This window comes from Pinus tabuliformis, chromosome 8 (assembly GCF_031772625.1).
Source record: "Pinus tabuliformis cultivar Carrire ecotype Pingquan chromosome 8, CPIR1, whole genome shotgun sequence".
Taxonomy (NCBI): Eukaryota; Viridiplantae; Streptophyta; class Pinopsida; order Pinales; family Pinaceae; genus Pinus; species Pinus tabuliformis.
The window spans coordinates 1,844,696,498-1,844,704,725 of NC_142294.1; the positions used below are offsets into that span (position 1 = coordinate 1,844,696,498).

Sequence of the window (8,228 nt, forward strand, 5' to 3'; positions counted from 1 at the left end):
AAAGCATTTTATGCTTTTCAAAATAAGTGTAGAGAGGCAGAGTTATGGGACTGGAAAACCACTCAAACTCTTTTTGGGCTTCTAGTGATTCCAGTGATTCTCTATGGTTGTGAACTGTGGGCTAGCAGTACCTTCGACATGCAGTGGAGACAAATTGAGAAAATTCAAAAGCATTTGATTACAAACAAATTTTAGATTAAAAGTGTAGTTCCTTATGATATCTTGTTAAGTGAAACAGGGACTGCTCCTATTGAAGCAATTGTTATGGTGCGAGTCATAAGGTATTTAAAAAAAATTGAGCAAATGGAAGAGAGTAGATGGCCTAAGGTTGTCTTTAATGATAGATTGTGCAAGAGCAAAAAAACTTGGATGCAGCAAAATAACAAATGGTTTAGTAAATGGGGTATTTGCTTGAACGCGTGTCCTATAAACAACAAAGAGATAAAAGCTTTTGTTATGAAAAAGTTCCACAAACGTACTTGGGATAAGGAGCTAGGAAGAAAGAAAAATTACTATATTGAAGTGTTTAATCCCACTCGTAATCATCAACCAAAAGCATACATAGAGGCCAATATCTCTTAGAGAGCCAAAATTATTATTACTCAGTTAAGGACTAATTCTCATCAACTTCATTGTGAAACAGGGCGCTGGAAAAGGCCAAAGGAAGTGTGGGAAGAAAGGGTATGCATTTTTTGTTCTTCCAGAAAAGTGGAAACAGAAAAACATTTCATTTTAGAATGTGAGGCCTTCAAAGACAACATGGAAAGTTATGCAGATATGTTGGCAGCTAGCTCTTGGGATAATCTATTTAGTGAGGGGTTTGTCGAGAAGTTGGGAGCATTTATTGTGAAGCTTCACAGAAAAATGGCCAAATACATCAAGCAGATGAAGAAGCAATCTGTCCCATAGGCTATCTTTAGCCTCTTGGACATTAAAATAATTTCTTTCTTTGTTTCTTTCTTTCAAAAATGTATTTTAAACAATAAAAAATCACTATCTTATTAGAAATTATATTATTTAAAAAAAATCATTTAGTCTAATTACACTGAAACTATATATTACATTTTCTAAATATATCATCCAATTATATCATATATATACATTATTAAACATAAAGACAAATTAACCATCAAAACATATATCGAAAACACCTTGTCAACCACCTGTATTTTCAGGGATTATTGCTTTTAATAAAAACAATATTTTAACAATAGTAATAAATTAAATTTATAAATAACACTATTTTAACCATAGTAATAAATTGAATTAAATAAATTTATTAACGTTATATTATAATTGAAAATAATATTTAGTTTATGTTATTAAAAATAATTACAAAAATATTTATAAAGGTTATTGGTTTTTTCTTTTATATTATTTTAAGTAAAACAATTTATAAATATTTTAATATGAAAATTAAACTTTAAATTATTTTTAATTAGTTAATAATTAGATTTTTTTAAGGTAACAAAGTTAGTGTCAAAGTCTACTCTTTACTCGGTAACAGAGTTAGTGTCAAAGTCTACTCCTTATTACTAATGAATAATAGATAATTTTAAGTGGTGTGGTTTTTTTTAATAATAATAACACATAAACTCATATTTAGAGACAAGAGTTAATTATTATTTTTTTAATACAAATTGAAAAGTAAATTATAAGAAAGAAAGAAGAAATTATTTTAAAGTCCACGAGGCTAAAGATAGCCTATGGCTTGATGTATTTGACCTTTTTTTGTGAAGCTTCAAAATAAATGCTTTCATTTGCCTGATGTATTCGGCCCTTTTTAGTGAAGCTTCAAAATAAATGCTCCCAGTTTCTCAACAAACCCCTCTAAATAGATTATCCCAAGAACTAGGTGGCAACATATTTGCATAACTTTTCCTGTTATCTTTGAAAGCCTCATATTCTAAAATAAAATGTTATAATTAAAAAAAAATAAAAAATTATAATGAAAATATTAAAAATAATTTAAAATTATTGACAAATAAATTATATTAAAAATTATAACTTTCAAAAAAAATTTAATGAAAATATTAAAAATTATAATAAATAATTTAAAATTATTGACAAATAAATTATATTAAAAATTACAACTTAAAAAAAAATTATAATAAATAAAAAAATAAAAAAATAAAAAAATATAATGAAAATATTAAAAATTATAATAAATAGTTTAAAATTATTGACAAATAAATTATATTAAAAATTATAACTTTAAAAAACAAAAACCAAAAAAAAATTATAATAAAAAAGTTAAAAAAAATTAACGGAAAAGAAAGTTTTATCTCCTCCATTTTCCAGAAACAATAATATATTTTCTCCAGCATTTCTTCCACTTCAATTAAATTGAAGAAATAAAACATTAAAAAAAAAGATAAAACACAAATCTTGCTAATTTTTTCAATTAATCAATATATATAAATATATATAATTAATTTTCTTCATCAATCATAATTCTTAAATATATTTTAAAATTAATCATATATATTCAAAATTATATAATACTATTTCAATATTTCTTTTATGTAAACCAAATTTTAGAATTCTTTTATCCTATATCATTTCAATATGTCTTTGACCTCAACCAAATAGTAGAAAATAATTAAAAAACAATAGTTTATTTAATTAGTTAACCATAATTTTTAAATATATCTTCAAATTATATATATTTTTATACGTTATTAACCCTAAATATAAAATAAAAGTCCAAACAAGTGCGGGACGACTCTTATTTACCTAATTATATTTAAATTTTCTAACATCAAAATTTTAACCACAATTTTTAAATATATCTCCAAATTTTATCTATATTTTGAAATTATAAAATTTTCACCACAAATTCTCAATATATCCCCAAATTTTTTATCTATCTTTCAAATTATTAAATTACAAAAACTAACAAATACATTTATGTTGTGCCTGCTCTTTGACCTAAATAATCATCACACCCACTGCTATGTTCACTTAATGTAAAATTGATTGTACATGTAGCAGTAAACAACAGTTTTCAGGAAGCAAAAAAATAAAAATAAAATATTTACTCTCAAATTTCCATTCATAAACGTAAATAAAAATTCTCAGAGACTTTTATCACAGTGCATTCAACAAAGATGCCGATGTTCTATCAAAAGAGGGTCTCTCTATTCCGCCTGGGGCGATTCTTTACATGGCATATATGCAGGGGGCGAGGCACCATCCCATTGGTCTGTGGCACATAGAAGTTTTTCTACAGACATTTCGGTTGTTAAACGTCACAGGCACAATCTATACAGTGTTTGATATTGCTACTTTATTTGCCAGATTTTAAGAACTCTTTATATAGTGTTTATGTTTTAACTTTTTCTCTGCTGTGCAGTTGATATGAGGCATATGTTTCATATGTTCTCACTTTTTGAGGGATGATCCATTTAATTTTGGAAATGCTTATCGAACAATATGTAAACATGACTTTCAGTAATGAATAGATGTACGATTTTTCTTTCCTGTTCATTGAAACAATTATTTTCAATACATGTATGATTTTTCTTTCTTGATAAATAACTGTTCATTGAAACAATTATTTTCAGAGATATCAGTTGATATTTATCCTCAAAATATGTAAACATGACTTTCAGTAATGAATACCTGTACGATTTTTCTTTCCTGTTCATTGAAACAATATTTTCAATACATGTACGATTTTTCTTTCCTGAAAAATAACTGTTCATTGAAACAATTATTTTCAGAGATATTAGTTGATATTTATCCTCAAAATTTCATTCCTTGCGTTAAATATTAACTCTTACAAACTTCACATTCCGCCGCTTATGAATATTTTACCCTGCGAAACAGTTTCTTTAATCTCCCTAATAACATTCCCTGACATCCCGTGACGGAGTTTTATTCAAAAATTTTACTGCGATTGACTGAATAATGAGCGTGAAACAACCTTGCTTGCAATTCAAGATTTTGAAAGCTAGTTACCTTTCTTTAATCGAACGCGTACTGAATAATGTTCTCAGCGCTGCATGCGCTGCATTCGCTTCATTATAGTTTCTTTGACTTAAAGGAGCCGCAACCAGATGCCTCAATCACTGCGGTTGTAGATGTGTAGGGTCGTCCTGTCGGGATCGAACTCGTGACCATATGTAACTGGGGTACTCGGATGAGTAAGTAAATGCATAATTTCGAAATTTATGGATTGTCACGTGTTCCTTTTCAAAGCTTTGTGAAGGGATAACAACGGCAAATTTTAACAGGGAAAAAGTGACGTTTCGGGGTGTTAGTATTTTATTAATCCCTGCATTTCAGGCTTATATAATAATTTGACGGGACATTAATAATCTTATGTTATGCTTTTATGTTTTTTTTAGTATTGGTAAATTTTTAATATTAAATAAATATAAAAAATTTAGAAAAAATTTAAATTTTTGGAATATTAAAAAAGATTTTTTTGTATTTCAGGCTTAAATAGTGTGACGGGACATTAATATCCTTATGTTATGCTTTTATTTTTTTTAGTATGTGTAATTTTTTAATATTAAATTTTTTAGAGAAAATAAATATATATATATATATATATATTAATATTTAATTGAGACTTAATATATTCTTAGAACGGTATAAAATTAAATAATATTTATTTACTATTTGTAACATTTACTTAAAACAACATAACATATTTTGGATAGAGTGGAGAGCAAAGATTCTATTACTTCTAATTTCTATGAGAAATAACATTCTCATAGAATATATAATTAGTATTTGCACATTATGGTGTAAAGGAAGGTTGAAGATATTAAATAGAGGGTGGAGGGCCACGACACTAAATGGAGGGGAGGGCGACTGCGTTAAACAAAGGGTCGGTCTATGAATCTCTACAATGTTACTTCATAGAACCTCACAATAAAAAACGCTTCTGGCGTAAAAATAAGCAATGTTTGCTCTCAATATTTGTAATATTCAATTTGAGCAATATGAGATAAAATGGAATAAATAGATTACTACAAGTGTCCTAATAGAATCCCCTATCCATTTACATCATCTTATATTATGGTATCTAAAGGATACCTAGCCCATTAGGGAGCAAAAATCCTTTTTAACACATACTTTCAAGAATAATGTAACATCTCCCTTATTAGGACTTATAAAATAATAATAAAAAGATTTATTTTTACTTAGAATTCAATTTATTGCTAACAACAATTTTGACTTGGATTTCAAACAACTTCTAACTAAGCATGTAATAATATGATATATCCAATCTAGTTATGTCCCATTTTTTTTTCTTCTAACAAAGGTATCTCAATATTTAGGTCTATGGGTTATTAAGCCACATGGCATGAGCATTGTCGACTTACACTTTATTTATATCAATTTATATTTCTTTTGATATACTATTAAGGGTTTTAAACTATCGACAATGGGATCGATTGGGATTTGTGCGCTTGTTTTATATTAATGTGTTGGTTGTCCCTTTCAAAAACTCAATATGAAACTCAACTTCACTACTCAAACTTGGTAACTTGGTTATGTGTTTTATGTAATCCTTTTGGAGTTCTCTCGATGTCTAGTTGTTAGTTATGTTATATGAATTAACTACAGTATTGCCTGTGTTCCATGCGTTGGGTGATCCAATGACATAGATGTTAGGGTTTAGATCAGACGATCATGGAGAGTGGAGGAGTTATGAAGGTAAATACCTCCCTCCCCTCTTCGGTCGTCTCTGCCCATTTGCACTTTTGGTTCTGAGGAGAATGTGCTCTACAACCAAGAATTTCTTGCCATGGGGGTTGCGGCAACATTCAACGTTTCTCACTTGGAAATAGTTGGTCGTGTAGCTTTAACACCAGGTCAGTGCATCGATAAGGTAGTTTGTTTTTTATTCCATTACTGTGTTTTCTTTTAACTACGTGTTTATTTAGTTATCTTGGAATAACATTGAGTATTTGAATTTTTGTGCAGGGCATGTAGGTTAATTGGGCCTCTTTTGTGCCATCAGGTTTTTACCCTCACAATCCATTGTTTTCTTTCATATGTATTTCTTGTTTAGCAACTATCTTCCTAATCTCATTCTACTCTTGGTTGTAGGTTTGTCTTGTGACCTAGTTGTTAAGGCTTGCACTTTTTCCTAGCTCAACGAGTGTCGGTCCTTGATATACCCACCTCCTATATTATAGACCAACATACTCTACAACCAAGCTTTAGTCAATAATCTCGTATTTTGTAGATGAATAAACTCCTGAGTATGGGGTTTGGGTGTTCCTTGTATACAATTAAGAAACCCTAACCCTTATCGGGATAATTTGTGACTACTATTATGGGAATGTTGATTACAACATTCAAACATCTTTTGGAAATTCTTTTCACTCTACTATCGTTAAATTTACATGCATATTTTTTCTTAATGCTAAATTGGGGTTACAAACCCTTGTATGAGCAGTTCTTTTGCTAACCCTAACCCATAGGATTTATACATTTGTACTTTCATTACACTAAATATTTTGATTTGTACAATATTCAATTTGCAATATAGTCAATAACATGATTTTGTGATGTCAAGCCATATTGGGTCTGGTTAACTTTTACTTTGTTCAATGTTTTCAAAGAATGATATGGATAAAATAATGTTTAATTTCTGTCACAATTGATTCTCGATTAATGTACATGAACAGTCTTGTTCAACTCCTTACAAATTATAGAAAGGGACTAGAACCATTTCCCAACTTTTGATGTTAACCAACTGGGCCAAGGAAACTAACCTAGTTTAAGGGTTGCAATTGATTAGTTTTGTTTTCACTTACTACAAAATGTGCTTTCAGTTGTCCAAAGAGTAAACGAGAAGAGAAGTTTGTAGTCATCTTCCAAGCCTCAAAATTACTCAAAGCCCAAATTGGACCCTCTCCATTGGAAAGTGATCTGAACAAGATTTCCAACGATATGTGGAAGTCCAAAAATGGGCTCCTAGATCAAAAGTTATGGTCTTCTGAAGTTTCAAGGATTGAAGCCTTGTAAAGGCATATCAGAATATCAGAGATCGAGATATCGACAGTCAGGCATATCAGTGATCGCATACCAGAGGTCCAGAGATATTGGCGCATCGCAACATCGTAGTCAGGCATATTGGAGGTTAGGTATCAGCACATCGCAACGTCATAGCATCAACAATCAGAGGATTAGAACTTCTGCAACGTCAGAGCATCAACAATCAGAGGATCAAAACTTTTGAAAGTGAAAACCTTTTTAAGTTGCGATATTGTTAAAAGTTTTGATAGTGTTAAAAACCATCAGGGATTGTCGATAAGGATTAACAAAGGATTTCATCCCAAAACTAAAGGTGGGCGGACCCTTTTCTCTCTCCTCTTGCAAGACACATGGTGGCATATGATTGGTTCCAATAAAGCTACATTGGCATCTAACGTTAACATGATGTGGCAGTACGGAAGGACATGTGTAGCATTTTGAGGGGTCCTAAGCAGTCAAATCTAGGTAACACATGTCACCACTCATGAGGTGCCACATGGAACTGATGACGTCATATCAAAGATCACATATCAGAGGTTGAGGATGTCGTCACTTTGCAATAGTTGATACTTGAAAAAGTTTCGATAAGGGGGCTTCGATATTAGGGTTGTCACACGGTCGAGAAGAGTTTAAAGAACCAAGGGGCGCAAAGCACTTTACAAAGGAAAAATGACCCCCGGTAGGAACAAAATTCCTTAGCACCTAAAGGCTAAGCAGGTCACAACCCTTGGTCCTATGATGAGAAATGTAGAAAGGGGCTAAACAAAAGGGACCAAGGATATTAGAACTTGTTGTTTTCATAATGTCTTTTAAGAAAAAAGTTTCGATAAGTCTATTGTAACTCAGTGCATTGTGGATTTCAATTGATCAAGGTTGCCCAAGAGCAGTGAAATTTGGAGCCACTATCCCATGCCACATAAGATCTTAGGGCTCGATCAGCCCCCCTCTAATGCTTAGTGCTCAGAAAAATCTTTCCAATGGTATATAGAAGTCCAAAAATGGACTCCTGGAGCAACAATTAAAGAAATTTGAAGATTACCATGGAAAACCCCAACAAATTAAGAAAAATGGCTAAGTATGAGAAAAATCCTACAAATCGGCTCTCATCACAGGCCCGCAGTCACAACAAACCCCAAAGATCGTGCGGGAACCGATTTGCAACAAAGTTTACACCACCGGGGGAGGGTCGAAAGAGCTCAACACATGAAAGGCGGGCAAAACAGAGT

The 8,228-nt window shown here is 31.0% G+C and overlaps 1 protein-coding gene across 1 annotated transcript in view; it reads right to left on the bottom strand.

Annotated features, from left to right (window-relative positions):
- The window catches only part of LOC149243636 (actin-related protein 2-like), a 570,582-nt gene extending 566,434 nt beyond the window's left edge, over positions 1 to 4,148 (bottom strand). Inside the window, exon 1 of the mRNA XM_089367841.1 lies at positions 3,964 to 4,148. The gene's annotated coding sequence lies outside the window, so the exon portion shown is untranslated. The remainder of the gene's footprint in view (positions 1 to 3,963) is intronic.
- Positions 4,149 to 8,228: the final 4,080 nt, after the last annotated feature.